General features: G+C 42.9%; 1 protein-coding gene across 38 annotated transcripts in view; it reads right to left on the bottom strand.

Annotated features, from left to right (window-relative positions):
* The window catches only part of nfixa (nuclear factor I/Xa), a 110,958-nt gene that overhangs the window by 75,976 nt on the left and 18,933 nt on the right, over positions 1-16,049 (bottom strand). The gene's annotated exons all lie outside the window — the stretch shown is intronic.

Below are 16,049 nucleotides of genomic sequence, written 5' to 3'. Positions count from 1 at the left end.
CAGGCAGAAGGCACGTCATTAGCCAAATAGACAAGTTCCAATCTAGTGCAAAGGCAAAGTCCAGAGGATATTAATTTTACATGCATCCAATCCAGACAGCACCCGCCTCCTAAACCCCCCCGCTACACACACACACACACACACAACCCCTCCCCCACTCAATCGCCTTCGTCACCAGCGTGGTCACAGCTCTCCCAACAAACCAGCTCTCTCTCTCTCTCTCCCCAACTGCACCCCCCCCTTCACCCCCCACCCTCCAGAAACACCCCTCTCCTCTCCCTCTCCCTCTCTCTCTCTCTCTCTGCTCGCGTTACACCACCTTGGCATGGGATGGCATGAGAAAACACAGGCCCAAAATCCCACTAGACCCTGAGACCAGCAGCTGCTCCTGGATTTACCACACAAACAAAGAGAGGAGGGGGAAGAAAATGCCCGTTACCCCCTCAACAAAAAATACCATCCAAAAACATGCTCTCCTGTTTCAAAATGCGCTCTCACATCCAAACTGGCCCCTTCTTTCTCCCTCTCGCTTTTTTTTTTTTTTACTCCACTTTAATAGCCCCGACAGCACAGACACATAAACACATTAAAAGTTTCTGTTACCAAATTAGACAGCAATCCTGTTTGTGAGTGAGAGACAGGATTCGGCGGACAATGACGGCTAAAAATGCTGCGGTGGACACTTTGTGTAAGTAGCCTTTACATGTTAAGCTGTTTACTATGGCAAGCGGATAGCAAAACTGCCTAAAACGGGTTATTCCGCTTCCCTGTAATTCACATATCTTAGTCTAATGCTTTCAGATTTAGACTCTTTGTAAAAGTGAAAATGCATCCAGGAAATTGCCCATATTTTCATCTGGTTGCATTATAAAGGACAGAATGACACGTAATTGGAATTGAACAGGGAGAGAAAGCGAGGGAGCGTGGGGCTGTATAGCTACCCTGGCAAGAACGTTGTCTAGTCCTCATTGGCTGACCCCCATGACCTCAGAGGGACAAGCTGTGCCCAGTGCACCATGGGTGAAATATCTGAGAGACAAAGGCTCTCACCAAGGATCGATTCAATATAATCTGATGGATTTGTCAGAGAAATAATATTGCCATAATGGCTCGATATGAAATACGTATGGGTGGCTCTACTCATTAGAAGTGCATTTAAATGTCGTTCTTTCAAATTACAAAAAACAAGACGGCATTTTCTCATTTTTGCTGTCCAATTTACATAGATTACTCCGAGGCTCACAGGAATTATCGAGACATCGTCAAAACTGGAATCTCAGCAGTGGGCAGCCACAAAAAGCTAACTTGTCATGTGGCAAAGTTGAGGGCCCGGCCATTTGATTGTGGGATGAAGCCCCCTGCTGCGCAACGGGACATGCTGTCTGTGTGAACGCCCTACAAAGGCCAGAGTCCTCTGGTTGGCTCCCAGGACCATCAGATTTAGCCTGGCCTGCTCCCTCTGTCAGTGTCTGACAGAGGAGCCGCAGCCTGTATGACTGGCTGGTCCACTGACTGGCTGGCAGGCTGGCTGTTAGGTTGGCTGAGAAGCTCCATGACTGGCTGGGTGAATGACTGGTTGGCTACCCGGGTGGGTAGCTAGCTGGCTAGCTGGCTGCCTGGCTGGCTGACTGGCTCGTCTCTGCTACTGCTGGGAGGAGGGAGGGGGGGCGGCTTGTGCAGACCCCATCTGGACCAGGCCGAGCCGGGCCGCGTGCTGATTGTTCATGCTAACATACGCCCGGCTCGTAGAGCCACGCTGAACACGTGAAAAATGTGGGAATGAGTGAGGACGGAAGATAAGAAGATAAAATTAAAGATGTGTTTGTCTTTTGAAGAATAACAATGGAGGAGTGTTTGTTTGTTACTTATTTGAAAGACTGAAGGGATCTAGACGGGTTTTTTTTTCTTTTGATGAATGGGCCACAGACAAAGAAAAGGAATATGTAAAGTATTACTGTCACTTCCTGTAATATCATCCCTGACCCATTACTGATGGGCAAAATGATAATAACCATGAGCAGTGTCAGGGAAATCCAAACCTTCCCCTTTGTCCATTCAAACTAACAACACATTACCTTTTGTAGTTTCAGCCCTGCAGCATTTTTTTTCAGCAATATAAGTCTTAATAACAAAAAGAGGATGAAAAACTGACGGAAATTATTATCAGACTACAAATTAATCCGTATTATTTAGCAAATACTATTTGTACGAAACGTAATCCTTCAAAAAAAAAAAAAAAATCTCTTTAAACTCACTAGTCAAATCCGCTGCCAGGCCTATTATGATCATGAACTGGACCAAATACAAAATTATGCACAGCAGCATAACAGGCACTGAGGTCTGTGCACAATTTGCAGTTAAGGCAAGATCTTTTATGATTTTGGACAAGAAATCAGTCTGAGTGGCACCCTACTATTTAATGTCCTTTTTTGACATTTTCAAACCCACATTCCCTTCAGCTCATTAGATGAGGTTTCTCCTGTTTGCCCAGAGTTCTCCGGGGCAGAACGAAGGGAGGCCATTTTTCGGGCCTCTGCCACTGGACTCTGTAGGTATCTGCTCTGCAATAATTTGAGCGAGAGCTCATCTTATCTCTGCGTGCCATGCTCTCTGTCTTTCAGAAAATGACGACCTTTGTTCGCCAGGATGGGCAAGACAATCTCCCCTCCTGGCCTGACAGGGTATGAGTGTGAGAGCAGGAGAGAAATGAAAACCACCTCAGGTTTTATGAACAAGGCCAATCTCAGGGCAGAGGCAAATAGGCAAAAATTACAAGACAAAGGAAACCCCATGCAAAACTGAAACTGGTGTATTCAAGACTAAATGACAAAACAGACAACAGCAACAAAAAAACAAGGTTCGGTGCAAATTCACCCATTACACCATTCAGTCATGAGTCTGACTGAGTGAATGTCCTAAAAGTCCTGTAGTTAAAAACATGACGTAGAGGTTACAGCGCTATAAAATTAGGCCTAGAAGCAGCAACGAATGCGTGTTTTTAGCACAAGGCACATCCTGTCGTCGAAAATGAGTTTTTCTGATTATTCAGCTATGCTTCAACAGCAATAAATAAATTATATTAAAGTTTGGCTTAAGGAGTTATTGGGGAACACAGCAAAACCCCTCTGCGTGGCCCGTCACGCAGTTGGAAAGGGCCTGTAAGCTACGTGTCTGCACTTATTAGACAATGTAAAAAAAAAAAAATGATATCCTCACTTCAGAAAACTGGACACCTACCTCAGTCCCCAGGACCGTTTCCCCTGCACCGCTGCCCCGTTAGTTTTGGCCACCACCGGCCTCCTCTCTCTGTTTGTTCACCTTGACGGACTGTGCTCTCAACCTCCGCGTAACTCTCCGCATTCGTTAAAATAAATTACACGTCTTATCCTCGATAGCGAAACAAGTTAATAGCAGACATGTTGACTTTTAATGGCCCCTTTCTCTTTCCACTTTTCTAACAGTCCTCCTCTGAGACTGGCTGTCTGGGGCGGCCTCCGTCCGTTCAACAGGAAGGGTCAAAATAATCCGACCGAGCCAAAATTGGAAAAATAAAAAATAGAAAACGGAGGAGGTAGAGCTTTAAAAAAAAAAAAAAAAAAAAAAGTGAACAAAGCACGGCCTCAGCGACGACACACATTCACCACAGTGGGCAAAAGCCGTCACATTGGCACAAAAGCCTCAATGCAGATTCACTTAAGGAGTTAATAATTGTGGCCTAGGCCTAGAAACACTTTTTTCCCCCCCAAATGGACCATTAGCACATTTGCGTAAATTTTAAATAGGACAAATAGTTCCTGTTCATGGATTATATTAACATCCACTTTATTTTAACTGTAGCCTACCGTGGGCCTGTGTTGTCAATTGCTATAATTAGCCATTACCTGAGATGAATTTGTGGTGTTAATCTTCTCTATTAAAATGAATGCCAAAGGGCTGACATCTGCATAGGACATGTAGGTGGAAAGATCAGGTCATGCATTTATTTAATGCCACATCCTGCATGTTGTGGACACCTTTGTGGTGAGTCAACAGGCATTGGATCTCTTCTCACTGGGCTACAGGCAGAGGCAGTTCAGGCATGTGGCATTATATTTAAAAAGAGAAAAAAAGGAGGTCACTTGTTTTCTTGGCTTCTTTTTACTGTTAAATTTTGATTCCAACAAAAGACTAAATTATATTTATCAAGCAGGTAGGTAAAAATAAATAACACATTCAAATAAATTTTAAACCCAGCCCTTTTGTAAAGATAGTGTATTTATAGACCACCTTTTAAATTTATTTAAAACATATTGACAAAATGCATGTGTCATTTCTTGTTAAAGAAAATACAGTATATTGTTATTGTATACTGACCACCAACATGACCTATATAATAAAGATTTGACTGGTTGATTTAAAATTTTAAAATTTTGGCAAGAAAAAAGGAAGGAAAAAAACATTAAAGAAAAACATTAAATGAAATTCTACACATCTTTTAAAAATTGCTTGAGTAAATTAATGAACCGCAAAGTCTTGAAAATATCTCTGTGAATTGCATTTTCCAACAGATTTCAGGGCTCAATTAAAATTATGATGTATAAATTCAAAACATTTTATTTTTGTTGTACAATTTGAAAATTCTTAACATTTTCAGAAATATGTGTAGCCTATAATATAATGTACAATGCATGTCCATGAATTATAACTAGTACGGTATATATTTTGTAATATAATAATCGTAATAATTCCATTTTGCCATATATTTGTAGAAACAGAAACCCTTTCGGACTTGCTAGCTTTTTGCTTTAAATAGTTTATTTTAGAAAATTTCACTTTAAAAATTTAATGAAAAAGACAAAAGTTAAATTTTGATTTAAAAAAAACGTCTACCATCATGAAACTGAAGGCCAGATCCGAAAAATCCAGAAATTATTTGTCTGATTTACGGCTTTTTGTCTGATAAAAAAGATCCTGTAAGCTGAGGGCAAGAAACACACACACACACACACACACACACACACAAAGACACACAAAAATGTAATATATGTATATATATACAGTATACGTATATATAGAGAGAGAGAGAGAAAGAGAGAGAGAGGGAGAGAAAACTGATGGATGTTACTGCATGTCAGGACGTGTATAGACAGGAATTCAGCTTTGACATCTGCTGTATAAAATCTCATATTGACAAGTACTGTGGTGATGTAAGGGAAAGACTGTAAGTGATCTGAACAATTCCCTTTGTGTGTGCATGTGTGTGTACATGTGCGTGAGTGTGTGTGTGTGTGTGTGTGTGTGTGTGTGTGCCCACACGCGCAGTCTTACCACCTGAAGTAGTCTGTAATTGAAGCTTCTTGAACGTTTTGTGCTTTGTGTATGAATCAAATATCTTTAAAACACTGCCACGCTGAGCGTTCTGAGCGTCACATAAAAACAGGGATCTTGGACCATTTCTGTGCAGCACAAGGCATCATGCCATTTCTGCCCACTCTGTTAGAAAAGAAAGGGGAAGTGGAGGAGAAAAAAGTTTCTACGAGTCAAGCGAGTTTCCATGTTTTCTTTTCATTCGAGGATCAGGAAAAACAGAAAGGTAAGGTAGACAGGGAGCAGGCCTGAGTGGTGGCGACTAACACCCTGCTATTAGGAGGTGATGGGTTAGTAACCTCACAAGCCTCAAGCATATTAAATAATTACGGATAAGTTGACATAAACTACTATTTCCTTGGAAACTCTCATGAAATAGAAAAAAAAAAAAGTGTGCTTCTTTTCTTCCATTTTCAATCACTTCATCAATTCACTTGTTCAAGCCCACACACGTGCATTCACACACAGAGCCACATTATTCTTCTTTAAAATTTCCTCCTTAACGTCTCGTCACTGCCAGTGCTTCCATTTCCATCCAGCCCAAAACCTTTTCATCCATTCTACTCGCTGGGAGAGGGAAAAAAAAAAAAACTTTCCCTCTTTCTGCTCTCTTTCTCCCATCGGCACAGATTGATGTTAAAAGTGTGCCTGCGCATCGTTTGTAATTACACCTGTTTACACACTGAAGCATTACTATGTGTGAAAGTCTGGAAGCCATTTGTGGCATGAGGCTGAGAGGGAAAGACAGAGCGAGCGGGCTTTAAACAGCTCCAGAGACACGAGGGCTGATAGCAAGCCGGTGCTTCTGTCATGACTGCAGACCTGAGTAATATTATACTCAAATATGCTTTCACATTTGTGCAATGGATTTGTCTGGGCAGACTGCTTCAGCCTCAAATGTAAGCACATCAAAGATAAGATCAAGGGCTCGTCAGGATTTTTTTTTTTTTTTTTTTAAGTATCCAAAATTTATTCAGCCAGGATTTTCTTGAGGCTTGTGTGGTTTTTCTATGACTCAAGCCCATCTGCATAAATTTCACCTTTTACAGTTAATTATAAACACAACTCCAACCCCACAAGTGAGTTATATTTCTAATCTATATTCTGAAAATATGTGGACACCAAATTCAATTTAGACAACCGAGAACACATTTTGTAATGATTATTTGTTAAACACATTTGGGTTTCTTCTTTTTTCTTTTTCTTTTTTTTTTGGCTTAGTTTTTGGTGGACTGAATTCAAAACGTATACACTAACACACCAAAATGTATTGTGGTAACTGCAAAGAGAGCAAACATTCACTCTTCATAATGCAAAGCTGCCTGTTAATCTTGATAACAGTGCTGTCAATTACAAAGACTGATTCTCTTAGGGATGATGGTATCAGAGTATAAATAAAACTGGGCAAAATTATAGGTTTTCAAACTAAATTAGGAGATTCTGGCGCTGCATGTTACAAAAAAAGATTTAATAAAACCATTTCAACATGTTGCCTCAGCTAGATGGGCCGGTATAGGGTTTCATGTCGGCATATGCTAAGTGAATACATATAGACGACTGCATATGTGTGTTTACATTACAACGGTTCCTGTGGCGTCACCATGGCAAATACACACACACACACACACACACACCAACTCAAACACACTTAAACTCATAATGTTACTGTGGCATTTTCTGAGGGTTAGGGTTAGGGACGTTGCAGTATAACTGAGAGTAGAGCATTCCCCCCTCGACCGTGGCGGCCAGTACAGATAAGGTCAAGTAGGCAGTGTGATACATGGAGTGTGTGTGTGTGTGTGTGTGTGTGTGTGTGTGTGTGTGTGTGTGTGTGTGTGCAATTGATGAGTGCAGCAGCTTTTTTCCCTTCAACTATACATAGAAGGAGAGCGTCTGTCTCACACTCTCTGTCTCACTCCTAGCCGAAGTGTCTGCTGCACACACCTACAGCGTTCCAGTCGGCACATGCCAGCGGCGGCGCACACTGGCTACGGCGCCCTGCCTACAGCTGCAGCGAGGGCTTTGAACCTCATGGTTAGCAAATACAGCAGGAATCAAGCAGATAATGAAACCCGATATGCCCTCCCCTCCATGCCCTGCACCGGCAGCGGCCAAGGCCTGCTTCTCCTCACACAAGAGATGCACTATTGAGAGACTTTCTCTCTCACTCTTTCGCTCCCCCTCATTCTTTTATTTCTCCTCGGTCCTCGTTCTGCCAGTCGGCAAGGCAAGATGCCAACCTCTCCCCAAAGCCGGGCAGAGTGCCCTCACCCTTTATGCAAATGCTTCACCACAAGCCCAACTCACACATTCATCCTATGCCCCCCACCATCACCTACTCCTCCGTTCCTTCATTTATTTCTTTCACCTCTTACTCCGCAGTCCTTCGCTAACACTTTTTTCTCTTTCCTGTCCTCCGCATTGTTGCTGCACTTCAACCATCCCTCCCTCCGCTTTTTTGCTGCTTCAACCTTTCACTTCTACCAATCGCATGTGCTCTTTCTATCTCAATTGCTATCCATCTTCTAGCATTTCTCCCCTCCGCTCCCACTCACTCCTTTCACTGTGGAACTCCCTCTCCCCTCCTTTTCCTGCTGCCTCTCTCACACGCAGCTTGACTCACCCAGACTCAAACTTGTACACTCATTCCTCGGCCAGTGCCAGACAGGCAAGTGCAGAAACTCCCTTTACCCTCTCTCCCTCTTTTTCTATCTCTTTCACTCTCTCTCCCGCACTCATGCCGCAACTCATGCCCGGGTATACTTCCCTTAAAGGGAAAGATTCTCCTTCATAAATTATAATTCATCTGCATCAGTTTGTACAACCATTATATCGTCTGTCATCATTTAGGATTATAGGTATAATTTGGAGGAGGTCAGCTGACACTTTTCTGCTGTAAATTTATTACCTTCTTTTGTGTGATTGATTGCTTCCTTGATTGTTGAGTGGGGCGTTAGTGGAGCGCACAAACACATCGCTTCACACACGTACAAAATACTAGAAGTATGTGTTAGGTCATGTTGAAGTGCTTTAGCAGCAGACCATTTTATTTTTGAAAAAAAAAAAAAAGGTAGAATGTACATTATCCCATATTAACAGTGCAGAAAACAACATATTCATGATCAGCGGGTGAAACCTCGCTTTGTGAAATCCTTTTAAAACGTATTGACTTTGTTTGTTCCTGATTTGTTGACATTTCAGGGACATAACAGCAGCACAGAATGAGACAAATTGGATGGAAAAGTAGGTTTTATGTGAGAAATACCTCTTTTTATCTGAACAATTTAAAAATCTCTGTAGCATTCGCTCCATCTCTATAGTTTTCTGGTAAAAATATTGTGTGTTAACTTGAAAAAAGAAAATCCAACGGCGACTTCTCAAAAAGGAAAAAGGATAAAACTCTGAGCCTGGTGATCACAATTAGTAATTTACATTTGGAACATTACGAATGTTTGTGGCGTGCTACTTCTCAGATGGGAAACCAACCCTGTTACATTACTATCCTATTTCTGCATCAGTGAGCTCCCTATGAGAAACACTGAAGCTTGCAGATTTAATTCTGCTTATCATGTGAGCTGGAGTTTTGCCTGTGCCGGGTTGGCGCTGCGAGGGTTAAACGGTGCCCGCTCCCTGTGGCATGATATGAGCTGGGCCTTTGCCTGTGCACTCTGCCTTGTCTGTGTTGAGTTGGTCGTGTTAGGGGTTAAGAGTGGGTGGCTTCCTATGTGACTCTGATCCCATTAGGGTTAAAAGGTGTTTGTTCCAAATGGCTTCCTCAGAGCCCGGGTCTTAATCTCTGCGATGCTTGACAGAGTTTGGGTTAAAGGGAGACGGGCTCTTGATACGGCAGCAAATTATGACCGAGTCTGAGCTGGCAGTGTGAGGGTTAAAGGTCGCTCTGCCCATTTTGAGTGGCATTCCCTGTAGGGCAAACACCATGCCAGGCCGGAAGAAACAGAGGGCACACACAAGCACATGCAAGGCGAGAAACAAAGAGCCCTCGCAACCACACACACACAGACACACAAACTCACACAAGACACGTGCGCACACACACCCAATGACTAAATCATTTTTGAAACTTTTATTCTCTCAAACCCAGTGCTTTCTTTTTTTAAAGAAGACTCCTCCGAGTGAGCCAGGGGAGGACAGACAGACACACGATGCAGACGGGCGCCTCTGGGAGAGTGTGTGTGCAGTTATCTCCTCTGTGACCACACTCGCTGACTTCCCCAGCCTAAACTACCACCTCGCACCGACCTCAGGAGCACCACAGCACCACAGCACCACAGGCAGACAGCCATAAGTACATGTGCTCCGAGGGGACATAAAATGGAGGAAACCCACCTCGATAAAAAGGAACCTCACAAATAGTGCAGGGAGGGGAAAAAACGAGAGGAGAACATAATAAAGAAGCTTCAAATTAGATTAGTGACGGACTTATACACGTTTTTATGAAAGTTTTTCATCTAAAATAGAATTTTACGATGTGAAAATGTGGATGTGAAAAGCAGTTTGCACATAACAGGAATGATTTTTCAAAAATGATCAAAACAGAAAAACAGTGTATGCTCTCACTACGCTATAAGGTAAGGAGTGGGAACTATTAAATAGCTTGTATCTGGCTCTAAGTTACCTTGAAATCCCTCACTATTGTGTTGAGAGATGGAACAGCATCTGAGTGAAATACTGTGTACGTGTAACTAAATGTTCCTGTGCTGGCCTCAGACTCAATCATGCCAAATTCTTTTTTTTTTTTTTTTTTTACTTTTTCTCCTTTAGTCAGTTTCCCACTTAGATTCACTGTCATCTCTTTGAAAATTTGAAAAAAAAAGCAAAAACAACAAACAAACAAAAAAAGAAAAAAAAAACTTTTTTTTTTTTTAAACTACAATAAATATTTGCCAAGTTATTTTGCAGCAAATAGTGCAGTGTTTATCAACTTTCAGCGAAACTGGTCCGGTATGAAATACCAGTCAGTCTCCATTTATAAACATGTGATTGTATGAAAAGATAGTATCACAGAAAAGTGAGCCAGAAGGAAAGAGCTGGACTGAAAGCAGCAAGAGCTGCCACGTCAGATGCTGCTGAGGCTTCTTGGCTGTCAGGACTGAAACAGACACACATACACACACGCATACACACAGTGTAGACGCACAAATGCAGAATGGCCTGCACGCGCGCACATCCACATCCACACAAATGCAAAACACAGACTGATACGCGCGCGTGCACACATTCACACACAAAAGAAGGGTTTGCCTTTGCAGTGCTGTTTAGGGAGTTGGAGTCGTCAGCCAAGCCTGACACCCCTGCTCAGTGTAGCCATCACCGCTGTTTGTCTGTTTGTGAGTCTGTGAGTCAACGTGCATGGGGCCGCTCCATCAACAACACAGAGGCTCCAATAATAAAACCAGAAAATCCTTCACTCCAGTTTGTCTACCACTCGCCAGAGAGGCCTGCCCTGGGTCAGATCATGTCCTGTCCGGATTGCTACTGGATTTACACTTATTATTTCATTACACTCTTGAGCGTTGATAAAATGTTGTATTTTCCAAACTTCAGTACAGAATTTGAAAGTGCTTCAAATATACATAGTATAGAATTTTTTTTCTTTAAAGTGCGACGACCACGAAGACGTCAGCACAGTATCCTCTGAATGCTGTTTCAGAAAACTACATATAGGGAAATGTTGTGGGAAATATTCAAGCTCTTGGGCTGCCCCCCTGCCCCCCAAAAAAGGAAGAAGAAAAAAAAAACAGATGCAAAATAGGATTTGGCCTCATCTTTATTTAGGCTAGCCTTCCAATTCCTGGAGAAATTGCATTATTGAATACAACAACGCTATTGTTTCAGAAAATTTTAGGGGGGTTTTAGCTCTATATATTTTCAGAGAGGAAAATCAAAATGGGAAGACTGTTTTTCAATCTGAAGGCAGAGATTTGATTCTCAAGATAGCACTTGGCACCGTTTGCCTCCTCTAAGTACTATAATATGGTTATGATACATTAGCATTCCTTCACATCACCAAAGAAACCCAATATGTGTATATCAAGCATTTTAGTCAGTGGAAGAAGAGAAAAGAAGCAGAGAGAGCCAGAGAGAAGGGATGGAGAGAGAGAGAGAGAGAGAGGGAGGGGGGTCCAGAAGATGGAGAGTCAGGTAAAGGATTAGCATTAAGAGGCGATAGGGAGTAAAAAGTTGCCCGATGAGCAGCATTCCAATAGACAAAGCCAGGCGAATGGTGAAACTGTTTAAGATAGCCTGCGCTGCTCTCAGGAGAGGCAGGCAGGGAGTTAGTAAAGTGGCTTTTAAGCTCACCAAATCCTACATATCCCAGATAAGACTGTGGCTCTTCCTGAGGGAACGAAAGAGAGGAGTAGTGGAGGGGGCTGGAAAGAATGAGGTAAAATGGAGGAAGAGGCGGTTGAAGTAAAAGATGTAATGAGAGAGAGAGAGAGAGTATGGGGGGAGCTGAGGGATGATAGAGAAAACAGAGAGAGATAAGCCAAGGCAAAAGAAAGAGGATGGCTTTGAGAGAGAGGCAGAAAGTGTAAGTGTACGGGAAGTGAGGGCATATTTTTTCTGATGAAAGCGCATGTGAGCTTTGGTGTTGGTTGATCCTGTCTCTTCCAGTGCAGAGAATGAACCCAGCGACACTGAAACAGACCGGCCTGCCTCTCCAGCAGGATTTTATCACCTGAGTGATAGGCAGCTTGAATACACATGAGCCAGCGTCATCAATCTCTGCTCCGCTCTGTCGCCCAAAGAACCTGTGCAGACTTTTAATGCAATGTTTTCCATATTGTTTAGGCAACAAAATCCCTAATGCAGTGGTGCGGAAATCCCTCACCCCACACACACACACACACAAACTAAAGCACATGGATGAACGTCAAAAGTGTCAGATCTCTGCTGCAACACAGAGAGCTGTGAAGGTCTACTCAGCTTTCTTTGCCTCTTATTTAGTTCAAATCATTTTGCCCATTAATGTTTTTTTTAATCCCCACTTCCTACGTACGGACGCTGTTGACTGCTGCATGCTACATGCATGTGCATAAAAAGTCAGGGGACAGGTGCACAACACACACAGGCCAGAAAGCAGAGAGTCAACAAACAGGGGTCAGTTTTTAATCATCCCTAGTTTGTTTATTTAACAGTGGTCAGGTTTTCACTCATAAACCTCCCAAACTCCATTGCAAAATTCCTCCTTTTAGACCCCAGAGAGAACATTCAAACAGTATTAATTCCTCTTGCTGGGAAAAGGGACGGCCTTTTCCCGGAGCAATCCATAACATCTGAATATAAAAATAAATACGAAGAGCGGGCGCGCTCTTAAACCCAAAGTGAGGAGGGAAAAAACCTGCCGGGAAGTTTGACGGCGGTGTATGTTTTTCCTCTGTTTCACCAGTGTCTGGGACAACTTTTTTTTTCCTTCTTCTACATAGTCACCCCTCACCATGCTGCAGATCCTCTACCACGTTTTTCTCTCCATCAATCTCACTATCTTCTTTTTTTTTAATAATGTCTTTATTGAGCCTTGCTTTTCTGTCTCTGTCTTCTCAATATTTACCCTAACTCTCTCTCTCTCCGTCTCTCTCTCTCTGCTGGACGCCCCTGTGCCAGTTAACTCACCACAAGCCAGAGGGAGGACCGCAAGAATGCTTAAATCAGCATAATTAGGCCTGTGTGTACTTTAAACACACACGTTTCCCCCGAGCCTGGACCCCTGCCACCCGTACAACACTGTGTACGCAGCCACGGCCCGTCTCTTTGAGTCAATAAACACAAACATATCAGCAGTCAGCCTCACACACGTTCACACAGTATGCACACAAATATATACATATATATATATATAAATATATGCAGCACATGAGGTGAAAAATGATGCTGTATTCCTCTCTACTGGGAGCTACCTCCCTCATGCAGCTGCCACACCCCCAACCCAAACCGCCACCATCACCACACTAAACACACTTTGACCCTTTACACTGTGTAGCTGTAGGGGGAGGGAAGTAAATGAGTTTAATATGGGGCGGCTTTGTACTGAAAAGTTGCACGTTCGTTGAAAAAATTTCCATAAGCAAGCCAGTAAAAATTAAGCACGAGCATGCACTAAAACAATGGCCTGGATCTCAATTGGGTTTGTGGTTTTGTCCCACACACATCTGTATGTGTTTTAGGGTGCAGTGGTGCATTAACAAACAACTGCCTCCCAGCGAATCCAGGGTGCATATGGGGATTATCAGTAGTCATTACAGACCATTTAATAATAATCACCGCCATCAAAAACGAATCAGTCCAAGCATGTGATATTCGGATGGCCAATATCACCGGCTGAGTGGATCATTTTACCGAAGATGTGATGCCGATTAGACATTTCATTTCATTTCAGTTATCACAAAGGGATCGGCACGCTTTATGAACACAACAGCCGCTTATTATTGTCTTTATCTGCCCTTTTTTTTGTGGGGCAAAGTGCTGCCCGTCATGTGTGCATCAGTGTATCTCTGTGCGAGATAAGGGCCATAACAGAAACGACACCCTTGAACTTACGGGATCACAACACTAGTTTGAAAGTCTGTGACAAAGGCCTGCTATAAAGGCGTCCAATAAAAACACAACACTCCCTCCCCCTCAGAAGCTCAAACGCTCTCAGCTCCAGAAGAAGCTTCAGGTGCAGATGGACACTATACTCTTGCACTGATGCGGCCCCCAAAAACACATCAAAACCCCGACCTCGTAAATCTGTGAAAAAGAAGAAGTGCGCTCAACATGAAAGGCCTGGTAGCTGCTCAGCCTGCAGCCTTTTACATTTATTTCCATTCTAAAGTTATGCATGAAGGACAAGTAACTCCAGCAGAGCATATGACTATGGCCACGAGCGATGGAAGTACAGTGGAGTTGCCATGGAGTTCATATGTCATTAAAGAAAAACATTATCTTAATTTGATTTCCATTTTTAACATCATCCACCTCAAAAACAGATAAATTTTCTATGGCCTCAGTTTACTCTCCCTGTGGCTTAACACTCCGGAAAGTGATCAGAACGCCACGCTCAGTCGGCGAAAAACATTTTGTCAACAGCATTTGATCAAAATGGTGTGATACTGTTTATATGAGGGTACACACTGAAAAATAGCCACAAAGAAGTCACTCTGTCTGTCTGTCTATCTGTCCATTTCTCTCTCTCTCACACACACACACACACACACACACAGACACGGGAGCATGAACACACTCATTTCTCTGTTTGTGTGCTCGCACAGCTGTGGATCTTGTGCAGGGTTCAACCAAGGTAAAGATATGGTATATTACGCAATGGCTTATAGATTTTTCCACCCCTGGCGAGCTGCCAGCGCTCTCAATGGGAGAGAGAGTGAGTGAGAGAGAAAGAGATAGAAAGGGAGAGAGAGAGAGAGAGAGAGAGAGAGAGAGAGAGAGAGAGAGAGGGGATCAGAGAGCAGCACACTTTGTTCCATAAAGTCTGACTCACTAACTGGATTCACTGGCTGCTTTGCTGGGACTGCAGGCCTCTATGACCAGTAGTTACACTGAGGAAATAGGGCTGAACAGCAGTGTGTGTGTGTGTGTGTGTGTGTGTGTGTGTGTATGAGAGAGTATGTGAGCCACTTAATCACAGTGGGAGTTAAGGCTGTTGGTGAGTGGTGATTGGAAGACTGTTACTGCATTTGCGTCAAGTATCAGATGTATTTGTTATTTGTTAGGTCTGGTGGATATTTCAGCTTTCGCTCCCTGAGGCAATGTGAACTGCTGCTGCTGCTGCTGCTGCTGCTGCTGCTCCACACTGGTCCGTCTCTGCCACACACACACACACACTCAAACACATGCGCACGCACACATACACACACGCACACACATCGTGCAGGCAATAAATAAATGACCTTAGGTAGTCATTCAACACAGCAGGGTGTCACGGCTATGCAAGTCTGACCTATGTATTTCCATCAACTACAATTCGAAGCTACAGTCAACATGTTGACACAAGTTAAGGCTTTAGATGCCGAGAAGCAATTAGTTTTTGCTTCTGCTGTTTTTACTCCAAGAGGTCAATACTTCACTTTTTTTTTTATGTTTTATGGTTCTGGAAGCATGCAGACTTACTTGACAAAAACAGAACAGTCATCAGACTCCAATGTTGTTCTGTGAAATTGCACAAATAAATGGCTTTGACGTGAACAACAAAAACTCTAATGTGCATGCATGACAGACATTTCGCTGAAGACTACTTCCAAAATGAGTCTTGGAAGAGTCAGCAAGAGCGGTCCAATCTGTTTTGAATCAGACGTTCGCCTGTCAGGATGATCAATCCCACTGTTTTCTTGATTTACTTACCGAGTACGTGACATGCATATGTTAATGAAACTTGCGCATTTCTCATATCAGTCTTGTCCATATTCTCCCGCCTGGATTAAGAAGGCAGACATACTGTTCACACACAAGGCAGAGAATTCACATTCACAGAGCTGATTTGGTCTAGATCTTGCGCACCGAGGTTTCCCCAACTCTTTTAATTGGGCTCTTGATGCTCGACATAGGGTGTACTTCCTCTAATTAGCTATATCTATAGCGTATGGGAGAGTGTATGAATGCATGCATGTGTAAAATCCTCTTTTGAGCAACTCCAAACTAACTAAGAGCTTTAATTTCACGCTAGGCTGCATTGTCCCATTCAGTGG

This window comes from Trachurus japonicus, chromosome 1 (assembly GCF_045865225.1).
Source record: "Trachurus japonicus isolate A0001 chromosome 1, Traja_1.0".
NCBI lineage: Eukaryota > Metazoa > Chordata > Actinopteri > Carangiformes > Carangidae > Trachurus > Trachurus japonicus.
This window is presented reverse-complemented; position numbering and strand designations above follow the sequence as displayed.